At 37.4% G+C, this 19,346-nt stretch overlaps 1 protein-coding gene and 1 pseudogene across 3 annotated transcripts in view; one reads left to right on the top strand and one right to left on the bottom strand.

Moving 5' to 3' along the window:
• Positions 1–19,346, bottom strand: part of PEAK1 (pseudopodium enriched atypical kinase 1) — a 332,635-nt gene that overhangs the window by 190,383 nt on the left and 122,906 nt on the right. For all 3 annotated transcript variants that reach the window (XR_006381652.1, XM_044230658.1, XM_044230659.1), the window contains one exon: positions 5,048–5,129. The gene's annotated coding sequence lies outside the window, so the exon portion shown is untranslated. The remainder of the gene's footprint in view (positions 1–5,047; positions 5,130–19,346) is intronic.
• Positions 18,413–18,902, top strand: LOC122894666 (annotated as a pseudogene).

The following is a 19,346-nucleotide window of genomic DNA, read 5'->3' as shown; positions in this document are numbered from 1 at the left end:
CAAGAAGCTAACTGTAGTCCTTAAAACTCACTATACTCTGGGCAAGCATGACAGTCATATTATAATAGGCACAGTTTAATGAAAGTGTTTATATCAGATGTTGGAAGTTTCTAGGAGACCAGCACCTGAACTATAGCAAAACAAAAATTAAGTATCAAGTACTATGAAGTGGCCTTTTTGGTTTTTCCTTTAAAGAACTTTAAAGTGGATCAGTTCAGCATCTGCCTTCAGCTCAGGTCAAGATCTCAGGGTCCTGGGATTGAGCCCCACATTGGCCTCCCCACTCAGTAGGGAGTCTGCTTGTCCCTCTCCTTCTACCCATCTCCCTCAGGCCCCCGCTCCTGCTCTCACTCTCTCTTCTGTCAAATAAGTAAAATCTTTTTTTTTTTAAATAACAAACCTTAAAGTGGCAGTTTAAAAAAAACCCTTGCAAAAAAAAAAAAAAAAAAAAAAAGAAAGAAAGAAAGAAAGAAAAGAAAAAAACCCTTGCACAAGTTTTGAGATCAGACATAAAATTAAGAATTAAAGACCAGTCTATTCAATTCGTCCTCAAATGCCATTTCTCTGAATTCCATGGATCTGCAATGGGGTGAGAATGGGAGTGGGCTATGAGGCAGAGCTTGGTAAGACCATAAGCAGATGGGCAAGAGAATCTTTAAAAGGACTCTAAAGGAGGGCGCCTGGGTGGCTCAGTGGGTTAAGCCGCTGCCTTCGGCTCAGGTCATGATCTCAGGGTTCTGGGATCGAGTCCCGCATCGGGCTCTCTGCTCAGCAGGGAGCCCGCTTCCTCCTCTCTCTCTCTGCCTGCCTCTCTGCCTACTTGTGATCTCTGTCTGTCAAATAAATAAATAAAATCTTTAAAAAAAAAAAAAAAAGGACTCTAAAGGAAAAAAGATTTCAAGAACATTCTTCCTCTCTAATTTATGTCAAATCGTATAATGTTGCTTTCAAATTTTTTTTCTACATTTACTCCACCTTCATTGCTTTCCTTTTTGATTAGAACTGCTCCATTACTTCTACAGAATATCACTTATAATTTTAAAAAACTTTAGTACACCATGAAAAATAGAAATTTTCTTAATGATAAAATTGTAATATCCACAGTGAAAGCAACATCATACCATGCAATCCCCCAAAAAAAATCAGCTCATTTTAAAGGAAAGACAATTTGGAGACCAAAACTGTAAAAGAAAAACTGCTAACATCCATATACAAGTTTTAAAACAATTTTCTTTCCAATTAAAAAAAAATAGATTGTTTACAGAAAGTTACCAAAGTAGGCAGCATTATCTATAATAGCCAATCAAGAAAACAGCCCAAGTGTCCACTGACTGATGAATGGATAAAGAGAATGTGGTGTACACACACACACGGGAATATTACTCAGTCCTAAAAAGGAATGAAATCTTACCATTTGCAACAACATGGATGGAGACAGACTAATATTATGCTGAGTGAAATAAGTCAGTCAGAAAAAAAACAAACATCATATGATTTCACTCACATGCGGAATCTGAAAAACAAAACAAATAAGCAAAGGGGGAAAAAAAAGAAAAGAGGCAAACCATGAAACAGACTCTTAATTACAGAGAATAAACTGATGGTTACCAGAGGAGAGGTGGGTGGTGAGGGCAGTTAAATATGGGATGGGGATTAAGGAGGGCACTTGTTACGATGACCGCTGGGTGTTGTATGGAAGTGGTATATCATTATATTATAGACCTGAAACGATGGCCGGTTAGCTCAGCCGGTTAGAGCGTGGTGCTGATATAGACCTGAAACGAATATTACACTGTGTTAACTAACTGAAATTTAAATAAAAACTTAGAAAAACAAATAAATGAGGGGCTGCCTTCAGCTCAGGTCATGATCCCAGGGTCCTGGGATCGAGCCCCGCAGTGGGCTCTCTGCTTGGCCGCAAGCTTGCTTCTCCTTCTCCCACTCCCCCTGCTTGTGTTCCCTCTCTCACTGTGTCTCTGTCAAATAAATAAATAAAACCTTTTTAGAAATATAAATAAATAAATAAATAAATGGATGGGTGGATGGATGGATGGATGAATAAATAAATAAATGGAAAGAAGGAAGGAACCAAGGTAAAGCAATTTGTTGTTTAGCACCCAGGTCACTGGCACAGAAACCGGCAACATTTCCAAGGGACATGTCCCTACTACAGAGCAGAAACGGGGGATAAAACACCAAAAACACCTCGTATCTCTAAATGCAATGAAATAAATAATTGTGTGTGAACCTTAGCTTTCTACACTTACTTATTCATTTATTTTTTCAGGATCCCCTTCTAAATGAACTGTTTAAAGTTCCCCTAGCTCAACTACAATTTTTTAATGCTTTATTACAAAGTACAGTTTCTGTTTGAATTATTTTGTTAAGGATAAAGCAACTTTTATTTTTTTTTTTAGATTTTATTTATTTATTTATTTGTCATAGAGAGAGAAGCGAGAGCAAGCACAGGCAGACAGAGTGGCAGGCAGAGTCAGAGGGAGAAGCAGGCTCCCCGCCAAGCAAGGAGCCCGATGTGGGACTTGATCCCAGGACGCTGGGATCATGACCTGAGCGGAAGGCAGCCGCTTAACCAACTGAGCCACCCAGGCGTCCCAAGGATAAAGCAACTTAAATATTACACTATTGATAAACACAACAACACTAAAAGTCAGTTCTGCTTACTCCTAATCCAGGAATAAATGAAAACAAAGTTTAAATCAGCTCACAGACCTCAGTTTTTGCCTCCTCCTTCCCTCTCTGTTTCTGCTATTTATTTATACTGCTGAGGTCATTCCACTTTAATACTGAGAAATGTCTGCTGTTCCTGCTTGGACTTGCTTCATCAATCACTGAATTCTCACTTTCTCATACAACAGGACTCCATCACAGGATATAATTAATTCCACTAAGCAAGCAAACCTCTTAAACTTTAGGCCCAGCTATGAGACCTTGCACAAATTCATTTCTATAAAAATGATAATAATATTTAATCCAGAAGACTGCGGTGAGGCTCGTATGAGGTTAATGCACGTGAAAGAGCTCTGAATGTTCGAAGTGTCACACAAAGGTGAGGGTCTCTGTTTCTTCATCTGTCATATGGGGGGATTCCCTTAGCTGATCTCTAAAGACTTTCCTTCCATCTCTAAAAATTCTTTGATATTTACATTTGAAGCACATGAAACTCTTCTTACTGAGACAGTAACTTTACATAGCTGTAAGAGAGGTAAGGAACAATCAGCTCAACCTTCTCATCTCACAAAAGGAGTCCAAAGGCAGGCTAAGGAAAGTTGGGGCAGGCCGGACTGAGACCTGACACTGTGCAAAGTCCCTTCTGGCATGTGATACTATTCACAATTCTGGGAGCTTGAAAATCCCTCTTTACCATGGCTTAAACAATTACCTTTTCAAACTGGTTATAATGAAAAACTCATTAAAAAGATATAAACTTTAAAAATAGTAAAATAAATAAAATAATAACTAATAAAATAAAAAGATGTAAATATTAGCTTGGTGAAAATGACTTAACCACGAATAGTCCAATTGAAAATGTTTACAGACGATACTAACAGCGAGGGGTCAAACCAAACCATCCAGCTATTCATTTGGCTTGTATGATATTTAAGCCAATGGGCATGAAATAAACACTATCAAACCTTTCCTAATTAAAGACTTTTAATTCTGATTTTGTTACTTACTAGCTGTGGGATCTTGAGCAATTTATTTATTTCTCTGAGTCTCAGTCCCCTCATCTTTATTTTTTTCAAGTTCTTTTTTTAAGATTTTATTTGGCAGAGAGAGAGAGAGCTCACAAGTAGGCAGAGCAGAAGGCGGGGGGGTGGGGGGCAGGCTCCCCACCAAGCAGAGAGCATGAAGCAGGGCTTGATCCCAGGACCTGAGGCAGAGGCCCAACCCACTGAGCCACCCAGGTGCCCCAAGTTTGTTTTGTTTTGTTTTGTTTTGGAGCTCGAACTCAAAATCCCAATATCAAGAGACAGGTGTTCCTCCAACTGAGCCAGCCAGGTGCCCCTCCTCATTTTTAAAACAAGGATAATACCCAGGAGTTCACCTAGTTATTGTGAATTAAATGAGCTAATTCATGTGAAGACCCTAGAGCAGTGTTTGGCACATACACTTCCCTTCTCCAATCTCCTAAACTTCAAGGGAATTTTCTCTCCTTTTTCTTCATCAGAAAGATTCCTGGGGGCACCTGGCTGGCTCAGTCTTTAAGCATCTGCTGTTAGCTCAGGTCAGGACCCGGGTTCCTGGGATCCAGCCCCACATTGGGCTCCCTGCTGGGTGGAAAGCCTGCTTCTCCCTTTCTCACTTCCTCCCCCTGCCTGTGTTCCGTCTTCTCACTGTGTTTCTCTCTGTCAAATATATAAATAAAATCTTTTAAAAAACAAAAAAGAGGTGCCTGGGTGGCTCAGTGGGTTAAGCCGCTGCCTTCGGCTCAGGTCATGATCTCAGGGTCCTGGGATTGAGTCCCGCATCGGGCTCTCTGCTCAGCAGGGAGCCTGCTTCCTCCTCTCTCTCTCTGCCTGTCTCTCTGCCTATTTGTGATCTCTCTCTGTCAAATAAATAAATAAATAAATAAATAAATTTAAAAAACAAACAAACAAACAAACAAAAAAAACAAAAAAGATTCCTGAAATTAAATTTATGAGGTCCTTCTTGGTTCTCAAATAAGTTATTGGCAACTGTACAATAACTAAACCTAAATAAAATGAGGGGCATTGTGACCTAATAGAAGGCAAATGAGGTTTGGAATGAGAGAGTTTGAAGAGCTTTTGACCTTGAGCAATTTACCAAACTTCTCAAAGCTTCTTATCTGAAAATAGACTATTATCTAGTTTTTTATCATTCTGTCTTTCTTATTCACAAAGACATTGCAAATACTTTGAAAAGGGCATCTCTTATTCATCTTTGTCTCTTCCATAGTAAGGTAAGTTTCAAAATTATAAGATTTGATGCTGGAATAAGGCAAGAGGTTGAAAAAAGGGATTCAAGACTAGAATAAATGTGTGACATGAAAAAAGGAAGTACAAACCCAGTTTAACTGGCTCCAACTATAGGCATTATGTCATTGCTTCCTCTTCTTTCCTTACAAATGGCCCTCAAATATTCTTTTCCTACAAGAAGATGCAAAGTAGGAAATAAATATTAGTGAAGGTTATTTGAATCATACTTTAAAACTGAGCATTCTTTAATTAACCATTCTTTAATTTACCATTAAGCAGAGACAAACTGTTACTCATGCTACTTAGAGGAGGACTAAGAGGTGTTTTACTTTAGGAAACACTATGGGTTTAAGTAGCCAAAAAAGTAACCTTACCTCAGAAAATCACTTCTAATGAATAACAATACCTTGTTAAAAATAACTACTCAGGACAGGATTTCATGAAGCATTATAGTTCATTATATTATGCAAAAATATTTCTAAAACTAAGTTCTTAATCTTCTGGGTGAAGGGAGAGTGGTGAGACATAAAACTATGAGAATCTGATGAAAACTGTGAATTGCATTTCCCCCAAAATGCATATATATGAATCATATTTTGCGTATAATTTTAATTGAGACATTAAACCTCTAGTCTGTGAATCTCTAAAACCTGGTAGTAGACTCTGAGGAATAGTTTTTGAGATATTCAAATCATGGATTTATAGGATTTTAGAACCATAAGCAATTTAGCACTCATCTAGTCCAAACTGCTAATAGAAAAATGAAGTAGTAGTGGCCCAGAAAGTTAAAAAGAATTAAGTAAAGGCTTACTGTACTCAGGAACAAAGGTGTCCAACTACTATGCTAATCTACATAAGACTGACCATACAAAATTTAGGATAAATCAGAGCCTTTGGTTTAAAATAATTCTCACAGTGGAACCCAAACAGAAGACTGGCAAATGGTCTTTTGGTTCCAAACATCAGTGGTGGTTAAGATAATGAATTTTGGAGTTTTTCATAGATGTGTGAAAAAGCTGATTAATTCACTTAATCTTTCTTAACTTCAGGTTCTTCAAATACAAAAATGGAAATAATAAAACCCACTTATGAAGGGTTATTTCAGAGATAAAATCAGATAACATGTGTAAAGTATTTAACCCAGTGCTTAGTACACAGTAGGTGCTCATGAAATGGTATGAATTAAAAATATTTCTAGGGGCGCCTGGGTGGCTCAGTGGGTTAAAGCCTCTGCCCTCTGCTCAGGTCATGATCCCAGGGTCCTGGGATCAAGTCCCACCAAGCCCCACATCAGGCTCTCTGCTCAGCGGGAACCCTGCTTACCCCCTCCCCCGCCTGCCCTGCCGCTCTGCCTACTTGTGATCTCTGTCAAGTAAAAACAAAACAAAACAAGAAAAAAAAAAACCAAAAAAAATTCTTATCTGCAACAAAATGGATGGATCCAGAGCATAATCCTAAGCAAAATGACAAATACCATGTGATTTCACTCATATGTGGAATTTAAGAAACAAAACAAATGAGCAAAGAGAAAAAGAGACAAACCAAAAAACAGACTGTTAACTAGATAGAGAACAAACTGGTGGCTACCAGAGGGGGGGTGGGGGGGGAATGGGTGAAATAGGTAAGGGGAATTAAGAGTACAGTTATCATGATAAGCACTGAGTAATGAAGAGAACTGAATCACTATAATGTATACCTGAAACGAACATAACACTGTATGTTAACTATATTGGAATTAAAATTTCTTAAAATTAATTCTTAAAAATTTTTCTTATCAAGTCATGGAATTGGATAAAATATGAAACAAGTCTCTAAGTAAATGAGATGCTTTCTAGTTGAACAAAATAAGTGGCAAACATTTACTGAGTATCTTTTACATAATACTATTTAAGGTATTGATTGAGGATGTAGAAAAGATAAAATTGTCCTTTCAAGAGGAATTAGGTAAAGACAGAGTCTTCTCTTCATTTCTGTCTTGGGTTTCTCTTTTCCTTTTCCTCTTAGGGTTCAGCTTTTTGGCATACATACTCTGGATTCCCACCTGGACTAGGAGGACCCCTCACATGATAATCCCTAATTCTGACCTTTCACCTGAGCCTCAGACTCTAACATCCTGTTGTTTTTAGATATTCTCACCTGAATATACCATAGGTAAAAACTCAACACGTTCAAAAGTGAGCTTTTCATCTCTTCCTAAAATTCGTCCGCTCTTTCAGTTCCCTGCTCTGGTTAACAATGCAACAGCCACTTAGACACGCCAAAAGTCTAGCAGTAATCACAGTTCACCAATCATCTTAAAACCTCATTGATTTCTACTCTAAACACGTTCCAAGTCTACTCTCTCAATTCTATCCCTATCAATGGTACTCAAATCCAGGTCATTACCTCTCAATATGGCCAATTCAGTAATCCAACTGGCCCACTCTTATCCTACCCCAGAATCATTTATAATGATCACTCTAAAATGAAAATCTTGTCACAGCACACACCATCATATGTCAGACCCTTCCATAGCTACTCTCCATAGAATGAAGTCAAAGCTCACCCACAGAAAAAATGGACAGGATGACATTTAAAGTACTCAATGACCTGGCTCATGCCTATCTCCTCAGTTTCATTTCATATCTCCCCCATTTATCACACCACAGCCATACTGAATCCCATGTATTCTCACGCTGTTCTCTTTGCCAATATATCCTTACCCTTTGCATGAACAGGAAATTCCTACTTGCTCTTCAAGGTTCAGGTCCAGGATCACTTCCTCTGGGAAGCCTGCCCGGAGCATACTTCCCTACCCCACCAAGCTCACACATCATTACAAGCACACAGGAGACATTTGTTACACTGAACAAAAATTAAAATTAAGCGAAGTAATGATACAGCAGCAATTAATTCATAAAAATAAAGCCAGTGAGAAGAGAAACTAGTTGGATTGTAGTGTTTCTCTGGAGAAAATAAAATTTTGATCTGAAGATTTAAGGAGTATTTATTCACAGATTGGTGGAAGAGAGGAAACAAAAGCATCTGAGTGAAAGAGAGATGGACATGAACACATTTAGAGGAGAAATGTGTATAGTAAGGCTGGAGGGACAGTCAACAGCAAATATAAACTCATAAATATTGCCATCCTTATAAAGAGGTTTCGGAACCACCACCAATAAATCACCAGATTTTTCAAATAATTTTCTCTGAAACTATAGGTATACTGACCATTTACAGTTATTACCTTACACTTCCGTTAGAGGGATATTAGTTTAGAAAGATATCTTCATCTTTTAGTTAATCCCTTGCAATCTATAGGTTTAGGAAAATACTCCTACTTAATTCACATGTACTGAAGAACTTTACATAAAATCCTGAAATTATCATATATCTTTATGTTGCATGACAGTTTGCTGAATTGGAATAAGTTAACATAGACTCTTTCAGGTAGGTCAAGGGCTAGTCAACCTTACTAAATATTAACATTAGGTTATTCCAAGTCAGAAGAAGAAACTAAAAATACAGGAAGCTTAATATTCAAGTCAACAGGAATTAAACTATAAATATTTTGTTCTCTGAATGCAGAATAATTAAAGAATATCAATCCTGAAACTTAAATACACTAGTCATAATGCAGACAAGAGATCTATGAGATATTCCCATATGTAGAGTGAAGATTAAAGTCATCTACCAAGAATAAAAAAAGGAAAAAAATTTTGTCATCTCTGAACTACACTTAATGACAAAATCTACTGCTTGCAGTAAAGACAGAGAACATTCACTCTAATACATTAGTTAGAAGACCACACAATTAGTCAAAAGGAAATCAAGCTAGAAGCTTAAGCAGCAAAAGTAAATCAGCCACCCCAAACTGAAGCATCTCTAAATGGAATTCTGTACCATTTTTATTTTATATATTTAACTATATAGCTGTATAAGATAATAACAACCCAGGGCATATCTTCTATATCAAAAATAAAGGTGATTAGAAAACAGATATATGTTGACAAAGCACAGAAGCACTTTGGAGCATAAAAGTTATTTACATGGAGTTGTATGTCTTCTTGTCCTTGACTCTGTAAATGCCAATTCCCTGCTTTCAGGTTTGCAGACAGTAAAAAGTGAGATACAATGCTGAATGTTAATTTTCAACATAACACTGATGTTATGTCAGAAGATATGGATAATTCCCACTCTCACATAATACCTGTCATGTTAAAATATCCCTACTGATACGAACCAATATTCGTGAATAAAAGGTGGAAAAATTCTTTTGAGCTGTTGTCTTCAAGCAAATTGACAGATGTGAACGCACAAACACTAGTGTTCGATTATGAATCCCCCTCACACATAAACACCATTGTAAAATAAATTTCTCTAAGAGAAGAGGGACTGAAAATATTACAAGCTTGCTAAAGAGAGTAACACCAAGCTATAAAAGAAACTGGCAGCCCAAGAATATGATGTTGACAACCACGTTATGCTCAAGTGTGCTATAGATGGTCATTTAGATGCTGTCAGCCAATGTCATCTGAATGTCTTCAAAATTCCATTTTATGAAAAACCTGCTGACTTAGGAAGGAATACAGAATCATCTATCTGATCTAAAACAGCAAACTGTTTTTGTCTGATATATATTTATCTTTCAACAAGAAGAGAGAGTTATATATTTCTTGTCATGATAATCTTAACCATAAATTGGGGCCAAAGTCTGCACTGTACAAATGTAAGAACTGTTCATAAAAGAATAGCAGATTTTATGTTCATACACAGTCAATTCTTACTATTGTGGTAGTTATGTTCTATAAAGTTTTCATCAACACTGCATCAGTGAATACTGTACTTCTACTGTTTCTAGGAAATGGGAAATACAGGGTGAGCCTCCGATTATAACATTTTCATCAAATGATCAATACATAAATTTTGTTTTATGTGTATTTCACTTAAAAACATGTTATTTAATAAATACTGTTCACTCATTAAAATCTAACTCAATAGTGTTATTCACGACTGAACAATGTTTATCTAACACACATAATGTCGCCATAAGGCATATCAGAACTATGTTGTATTTAGGAACACTACACAGCTCTTCTGCACTTTGGAGAACATGTTAAACAGCCCAAAAAGGCACAAAAATATGAAAAATGTGGCACTAAGGAAATGGAGAAAAGGACATTAGTTTACAGTATGAGAGTTAAAATAAGAAGGCAAATGTCACCTTGTTCAAACTCAGCTGAGAATGTGCAAATCAGGCAACTCATTTTTAAATTATTTTTATTTTTTTATTTTTTTTAAGATTTTATTTATTTATTTGACAGACAGAAATCACATTAGGCAGAGAGGCAGGCACAGAGAGAGGGGGAGGCAGGCTCCCTGCTGAGCAGAGAGCCCAATGCAGGGCTCAATCCTAGGACCCTGGGATCATGACCTGAGCTGAAGGCAGAGGCTTTAACCCACTGAGACACCCAGGCACCCCAGACAACTCATTTTTTAAAATTAATCCTTATATCCAATGTGGGGCTTAAACTCATAACCCCAAGATCAAGAGTCACATGCTATACCTACTGAATGAGCCAGGTACCCCAGGCAACTCATTTTTTCACCACTCTGAGTACATCTACAAATGATCGTGGAAGCACCAAAATTAATTGATTTGGGGGTTGCAAATAAATTGTAGCAAGTAAGGGAATTTGCAGAAATGAAAGCAATGAAGAATGAGGATCAACTATGTGTGTATATATCCCTGCGTATACGTGTGTATTTGAATGTATGTTTGTATGTGTATATGCATATGACACATCTGAGAGGAAAGATAAGTTGTGGGACTCTAGTATGAGATTTTCCTGAGGTCCATTTCTGTATTTCCACTTGGCAAACTGGATACCTCTACTTGAATGTACTATGCGCACTTCAAACTTAACACACCAGGCTCATTTCTGTACTTACCCTGAACTTGTCTTCTGCTACATCACTACTCAAGTCGCTATGACTCTGACTCCTTCCTCCACATCTTTCCCAGGCACATCTTACCCATAATGATTCAACCTCTGAAATATCTCTTAAAGTTTCTCTCTCCCCCTGACCAAGCCCACTGCAGTCCTCATTAAATGCCTTTCTATCATTTGGACCACTAGCACAGTTTTACCATCTTCTTTCTCCATTCTCTACTCCAAAATCACAGGCTATATTACTGTCACTGTTAGTTTTCCAAGACCTAATTATACTTTCACTTCCTGATACCTATGTGATGAGCTCCAAATTTCTTGGTTAATGGTATATAATGCTTCATTATGATGACACCAAATCATCCTTCTTTATTTATCTACTGTCACTCACCTCTGATAAACTCTATAGCCACAGTAATCTATTTCCCATTTTTTGAATATATCCTGCCCTTTAAAGACCCTTTATACATGTCAGAAATTCCACTAGCAATGCTCTTTCTTCCATTATTTATTTGCCCTCAAAGCCTCTTATGTCACCTGCTTTATATGGACTTTTCTGATGGGCCTTTACCTCTACTTCATAGTGTTAGTCACTATATTCCCTATACTTCCATAATATTTTCATATACTCCTATTCTAAAATTCCTTGAGTTCTAATTATTAAGGATGTACAAGAATGTACAAGGTTGGCCAAATACTGATTGCTCCTGCAGCTGGGTAATGCAGATTCAACCACAGTCTATTTTAGTGAGTATGCTCAATTTCCATTAAAACAAAGTTTAAAAAAGTCAAGAACAAAGAGAGAAAATATTTGACTATAAGTAATTGAAAACTGGACTTAGGTGTGACTTAAACAAATATGGCATTAACTTTTTTTCTCCACATAAGAAGTACAGAGTTCCCAGTCTAGGGTCATCACAGAGGCTCAAGAAGGTCATCAAAGACCAAGTCCCTCTCTTTTTGCTGCATTAAGTGTGCTGATTTGTTGCTTCAAAGCCACTTGCAGTAGATAGAGGCATTATCTCTACATTCAAGGCAGAAAGAAGGATAGCGCAAGTCACTATCAAAAGCGTTTCTTCAGTGCCCTCAGCAAATTTAGTTTGTAATACATTGTCCATAAGCTCTTAACAGTGCCCTGATGGCCTGATCCCCCTGCTTTGAATGCAGAGACTATTTTTGTACTTTAGCAAGCAATCTAGTACAAAGCATATAGAGGTACTCTGTATCTAATGAATATATGAATCCTTTTTTTATTTAAATTTTTATATTTTTTATAAACATATATTTTAATCCCCAGGGGTACAGGTCTGTGAATAGCCAGGTTTACACACTTCACAGCACTCACCAAAGCACATACCCTCCCCAATGTCCATAACCCCACCCCCCTCTCCACTGAATATATGAATCTAATAAAGGAAAATTATAGTATGCATAATAATATAAGAACTCTGCTAAATTTATTTCTAAAAATAATAAAAAGTGCTCTGAAAATTGCCAATGCTGTGCAAATAAAGAACTACTAGTATTATAGTAGTTTGACATGTACTATCATGAGATGTTTTACTGTTCTCTCTGTAGGCAACCAGGTAGATGATCAACAAAAAGTCAAGAGACCTGAATTTTTGTCCAAGCAAAACAATCTTGATGAAACTCAACTGACTTAAAGATAATGTTATTAAAGATTATCCCCCAGGGTTGTTCTGAGGATAAGGAAAATGTAAACAATATGAAAGCACAGTGAAATGTATAAAACAGTATATACATATGCATTATAAATGCAATGCTTCTATTAAGTCTTGGGAGGAAACTTACAGTTCCTATATAGTATGCATAAAGATATATACCGCACGCCACCATCAATAATATGAATTAAACATGGATGCTGAATGTGGTTAGATGAGTTCCTAGATTTGGCCCTGATTCGTTCTGGCTATGGGGAAGTAAACTAACCAGACCTTATATTTATACATCACCAGAGAAAAAATGCTTTATAAAATAAAATAAGCGTCTTGATGCAACTATGTAATATCCACAAACTGAAAAATAGGATATGATAAACAAACTGGTTAATACAGAATAGTTGACATCAAATCCCAATTCATCAATTAATAATTACTACCAATAAATGAACAGTACAAAAGTAGGCCAAGGTCCTAAAGCACTTCTAAGTTAAATCAAGTGAGAAATAAGAGTAGAAGCACTGAATATTAATTTTCCTCTGACTTTAATAAACTTGACTGAGCTTATAAAGACTAATCTTCAGGGTGACCTTATGGCTCATACGTACAGGCAACACTGGGGGTCAGAAATATTTCTGATTAATGATAACTTCAGTGGCCTGTTTTCTAAATTTTTATTAAGTTGTATATTTCCTAACCTATAAGAATGTTATAATAAGCATTATGTATATGTAACAAAAAGCTAGCCAATACTAAGGAAGAGAAAAATGACAGTTCTAAAGCAAGAGAATCTCCACAGAATATTATATTAAGAATTCATGCATCTTCACCTTTATTGGATTTGGAGACAATAGCTGCTTTGGAGAAAAACATGGTCTTCTGTCAAGTATGTTTAATTAATTCTCACTTCCCAAACATTCAAATACTTTAACCTTATTATTAAAGATTTACCATTTCCTAATTCATTTAAGCAGAAACTATTCTCCATGTAGGTTACCACAGAATTATTAATACTGAAAACTGACCTATCTTGATACAAAAAACAGCATCAAGACTGTAGTTCAGTAAATTCCAGCAGAGTACTGTATAAAGCATCAGGTCATAAGCAAAACTGAAAAAATTTCAACAGGGGATCAGACTTTTCTTATAATTATTTCTACAGGAGGAATATCCATTTCATAAGAAACCAAAATGTTAGAATAGTAAGAATGAGGGTGCCTGGGTGGCTCAATGGGTTAAGCCTCTGCCTTAGGCTCGCGTCATGATCCCAGGGTCCTGGGATCGAGCTCCACATCTGCCTCTCTGTGCTCAGGGGGGAGCCTGCTTCCCCCCACCCTCTCTGCCTACTTGTGATCTCTGTCTGTCAAATACATAAATAAAATCTCTTTAAAAAAAAAAAAAGAATAGTAAGAATGAGCTTATGCTTTATAGCTGTATCCGCCTACTTTCAAATACATCAATTTTTGTTTTTAAATGGGGAGAAACAATGTTTCCCTTCCTGTTTTATCTGCATACATTGTTTTATCAGCTAAAACTTCAACAGTGAATATTCTTCCTATAAAGAATTTGGCATATCTGCAATACACAATAAATTATTTGTTAATGTATATAAAAATAAAAGTTGTAAGTGATATAATTACAATGAGGAGCCATTTTAAATATTTAACTTTTCAGATGGAGGAGGAAGTATATTAACTTAAAGATTTATTGCTTTTTAAAACATTCATGATTTTGTCTCATTAAAAACTAGAGAGGATATTATATATTAATAAATGATTCAATACAGCAGAAGATACAACAGTTCTGCACATTTACACATCTACTGACAGGCCACCAAAACATAGAAAGCAAAAACTGACAAAACTGAGGGCAGGAGGCAACTCAGTGGCTCAGGTCATGATCTCAAGGTCCTGGGATCCAGCCCAGGGACTGGCTCCCTGCTCAGTGGGGCGTCTATTTCTCCCTCTCCCTCGCCCACTGTTCCTCCCCCCTGCTCATGTGCTCTCTCAAATAAATAAATAAAAATCTTAAAAAAAAAAAAAAAACAAGCTAAAGGGAGAAATAAAGAGTTGCACAATAATAGTTAGAGTCTTCAACATCCCACTCACAGTAATGGATAAAGCAACCAGCTAGAAGATAAGAAATAAAGGACTAAACATCATAAACCAACTAGACCCAAAAGAGATATACAGAACCCTCTACCCAACACAGAGTATATATTCTTCACAGATGCATGTAAGACATTTTCCAGGACAGACCATATGTTCAGCCACAAATTAAGCCTCAACAGATTTAGAAAGATAAATATCACACAAAATATCCTTTCCAGCCACAACAGGATAAAGTTAGAAACCAAGAACAGAAGTAAAACTGGAAAATTCACAAATTTGTGGAAATTACACTACACACTCTTCAGCAACCAATGGATTAAAAAAAGAACTCACAAGAGACATTAGGAAATACTTAGACATGAATGAAAATGAAAATACAACATGCCAAGACTGACGGAGGCAGGGAAAGCAGTGCTAAGGGGAAAATACATAGCTATAAATGCTTGCATTAAAAAAAAGAAAAAAGAAAAAGCTCAAATCAGCAACCTAAGCTTACAACTTAAGCAACTAGAAAAAGAACTAAACCCAAGATAGCAGAAGGAAGGAAATAATAAAGATTAGAGCAGAGATAAAGGAAATACAGAACAGAAAAACCATAGAGGAAAATCAATGGAACCAGAAGTTTCTTGAAAAGATTGTTCCTTGAAAAGATCAACAAAATGACAAATCTTTAGCTTAGATAGAATAAGAAAAAAAGAGAAAAGTCTCAAATTATTAAAATCATTCACTAAAATTAAAGTGGAGTCCTTACTACCAATTCTAAAGAAATAAAAAGGATTATAAAAGAGTTTGGGGCACCTGCGTGGCTCAGTCAGTTGAATGTTGGTTTCAGCCCAGGTTGTGATTTCAGGGTCTTGAAATACAGCCCCACAATGGGCTCTGTGCTTAGGGCAGAGTCTGCCTGTCCCTCTCCCTCCTCTTTTGCCCCTCCCCCCAGTCTACACATGCATCTTGCACACTCTCTCTCTTAAATAAATCAATAAAAAAAATTTTTAAAAGGGTTCTGTGAACAGCTATACATTAACAAACAGGATAGCCTAGAGGAAATGGACAAATTCCTAGAAACACAAAACCTATGAAGAATAAATCATGAAAACATAGATCTGAACAGACCTATAGCTAGTAAGGAGATTAAATCAGCAATCAAAAATCTCCAAACAATAGAGGGCACGGATTGCATGGAGCACTGGGTGTGGTACAAAAGTAATGAATACTGTTCTGCTGAAAATAAATAAAAAATAATTAAAAAAAAAAAATCTCCAAACAAAGGACTTGATGGTTTCACTAGTGAACTCTGCCAAACATTTAAAGAACTAAAGCAGTCCTTCTCAAACTTTCCTAAAACACTGAGGAGGAGAAAACATTTCTTAATTCATTCCATGAGGTCAGCATCATCCTGATGTCAAAGTCAGACAAAGACACTACAAAAGAGACAAAAAAAACAGAAATAAACCCTCACATATATTTCACATATATGCAAATCAAAAGTATAATGAGATACTACTTCGCATCCAATAGAATGGCCAGTACGAGAGAAAGAGGAAAGGGAAAGGAAGGGGAAGGGAGGGCAGGGAAAGGGGAAGGGAAGGGAAGGGAAGGAAAGGGCAGGGCAGGGCAGGCAGGGAGGGCAGGGCAGAAAGACAATAACAAGTTCTGGTGAGGCTGTAGAGAAATTGGAACACTTGTACACTACTAGTACTAATTTAAAACGATAACTGTTGCTACAGAAAACATAATGGTGATTCCTCAAAAATTAAAAATAGTTATCATATTACCCAGCAATTTACTTCTGAGTCTATACCCAAAAGAAGTGAAGGCAAGCAGCACTACTAAAGCAATGTTAAAATACAAAAGCCACTCAAGTGTCCACTGACAGATGAATGAATACAATGGAATACTATTCAGCTTCAAAAAGGAAAGAAATTTTGCCATATGCTGCCAACACAGACAAACCTTAAAGACATTAGCCTTCATTAGTTCATTAGGGAAGTGAACTAGTCACACAGACAATGATCCCATATATAAGGTACTTTAAGCAGTACTTAAAGTAGTCAGAATCATAGAGACAGAAAGTAGAATGGTGGATGCCACAGGGCTGGGGGCAAAGGAGAATGGGGAGTATTAGCAGGTAGAGGGACTATATAAAGTATCCTCCAGAATTAAAAGACATTTTGAGACCAAAAAACAAAGTAGGCAATGCCATACATTTTACAGAGTTTTACTCAGATTAACGAATTGAGGGGGAGGATCAAGTGAATGATGATCCAGACCTACACAGTTATTTCCCAAAAAGTCTGGCCCTTAGCTACAGGTTTTATAGAGCAAGGGGACACCGGGGGCACTGTAGGGAGCTCATAAGGTTCACGTGCATTTCAGAGGCTCTGCATTCACCTAATTGACGCATCTCATGATGTTATCTGTGCAGCAGGAAGAGGAAAGACTATGTTATTTGAACAAATTTACAGAGAGTCAAAGCCAAAGCAATCCTCCCCACATTCCAACCCTGGTGGGCATTTCTAAGGCATATATCCTAATCTCCAAGGGGCCTGGGACATGTAGCCCCAAGAGAGGTCACAAAAAGGACATAAACAAGACGAAGGGCCAATGATGGACTCAGTATTGTCATCACTCCTATAAGGAGTTACTGTTGAGTAAGCATAGAGCAGTTTTACAAGATGAAAAGAGTTACAGAGATGGATGGTGCTGATGACTCCACATTATGAATGTATATAATGTCAACTCTACACATAAAATGGTTAAGATGGTAAAATTTATGCTTAATCCATTTTACCACAATAAAAAGAATGAGAAAACACTGAGGCATAATGGATGGAATAAATGGGCCACCAAGGAGTAAGAGAAGAATCTACATGTCATGATTAAGGGGGAAACATTATAAAGAAGGAAGGGGGGAAGGAAATAAGGAAGGAAGGTAGATAGGGAGAGACAGCAAAAGGGAGGGAGGGATTCACACACATACACATATATATACACACAGAAGCACACTTTGAACTTTGGCCCAAAGCACCAGGTACTATAGCACAGCGAATGCCCCCTGGGGATATCAATTACTGTCATATTCTGACATCAAAGATTTAATTTCCAAAAAAAAATAAAATAAAATAAAATAAAATATAAAAATAAAAAAGATTTAATTTCCAACTTGGTCTAAAGTGACCAAAATTGGACTAAATCAGGAGTAATCAATTGAAAAAAAAAAACAAAACCACAGATCTGAAAGATCCAGACAATGTTCCACTGTCACTCCCTGTTAGGGTATCAAACTGAATTTGGAAAAGTTCAGTATGAGTTCCATTTTCTGAAGTTAGGTCTCAGGATACACACATAGCATGGTTGCTCCTGGAGCCGCTGACTTGATAGATGCTATGGGCAAGTACTAGTGCCATTTGCTGGGAAAAAAGCACATATACCACAGTAGTTACTTAAAATCAACATTTTCACAGCTTCAAATGGTAATAGAAGTAAAATATTCTAATTTCAAACTCACTCCAAGCTGCCAATTTAAAAATGTATGTTCTTAAAAACTTCTACAAGCCTTAGAGTTAAGTAATGTGTTACTAACACCTGCGGCTGCCTCTTCCCTGAAGCCTGTGTCAGTCACTTCAGCTGACATAACAACTGGTCCTCCTTGGAGGAATTCAGTCCCCTTGTCACACAATACTGGTCAAGCAGGTGAAAATACTTGTCATGGGTGATTCTGTTAGCATAATAAGATGTCTCTAAGCTCTCTAGAATCTGTAGACAGATTCTACTTGGCAGCCGCCTCCCTCTTTTGCTACTCCTGGTGCGGACTGTGTGCTCTCTTGGTGGGGACCTGGTACCCCTTTTCTGAAGCAGCAGCTGGGGAGACTCCGGTGCTCACTGTGGCCAACAAAAAGCCCAACGAAAAAGTCAAGACTGAGAACAATGATCCTATTTATTTGAAGGTGGTGGAGCAGGATGGTCCTGTGATGCCGTGTAAGACCAAGTGGATATACCATTTAGTCAACTAACGAAAGCCCAGTGTGAAGACAGGATTTGCCAATGGGGCAGATCAGTCTGCCAACTGATGGGAAGCCAATCAATGAAACAGACACACCTGTGCAGCTGGAAGTGGAGGATGAATACAACTGATGTGTTCCAGCAGCAGACAGGAAGTGTTTATTAAATAGGGAATTTGGGTAAATTGGAAGGAGAGGTGAACCATGAGAGACTATGGACTCTGAAAAACAATCTGAGGGGTTTGAAGAGGCGGGGGGGTGGGAGGTTGGGGCACCAGGTGGTGGGTATTATAGACGGCACGGCTTGCATGGAGCACTGGGTGTGGTGAAAAAATAATGAATAATGTTTTTCTGAAAATAAATAAATTGGAAAAAAAAAAAGGGAATCTGCTGCTTGACCCCAGAACTCTGTTCCTCCAGGCCAAGAAGGCACTCTCAGTGAGAAAGTCACAATTTGGTTCCACCACATCTTGACTACTACAGTTTAGTTTTCTCTATTCTTTCGTTTTCCCCATTCCTTTATCGTACATAAAGTAACTGTGTATGTGCACAAGCATATTGCATTTTTTTGAAGATTTTGTTTATTTATTTGAGAGAAAGAGAGAGCAAGAGCTGGGGAAAAGGGGTAGAGGGAGAGAGACAAGCAGACTTCCTGCTGAGCAGGGTG

Source organism: Neovison vison, chromosome 13, assembly GCF_020171115.1.
Source record: "Neovison vison isolate M4711 chromosome 13, ASM_NN_V1, whole genome shotgun sequence".
Taxonomy (NCBI): Eukaryota; Metazoa; Chordata; class Mammalia; order Carnivora; family Mustelidae; genus Neogale; species Neogale vison.
The sequence above is the reverse complement of the archived record's forward strand: the minus strand, read 5'-3'. Positions and strand labels throughout refer to the sequence as shown.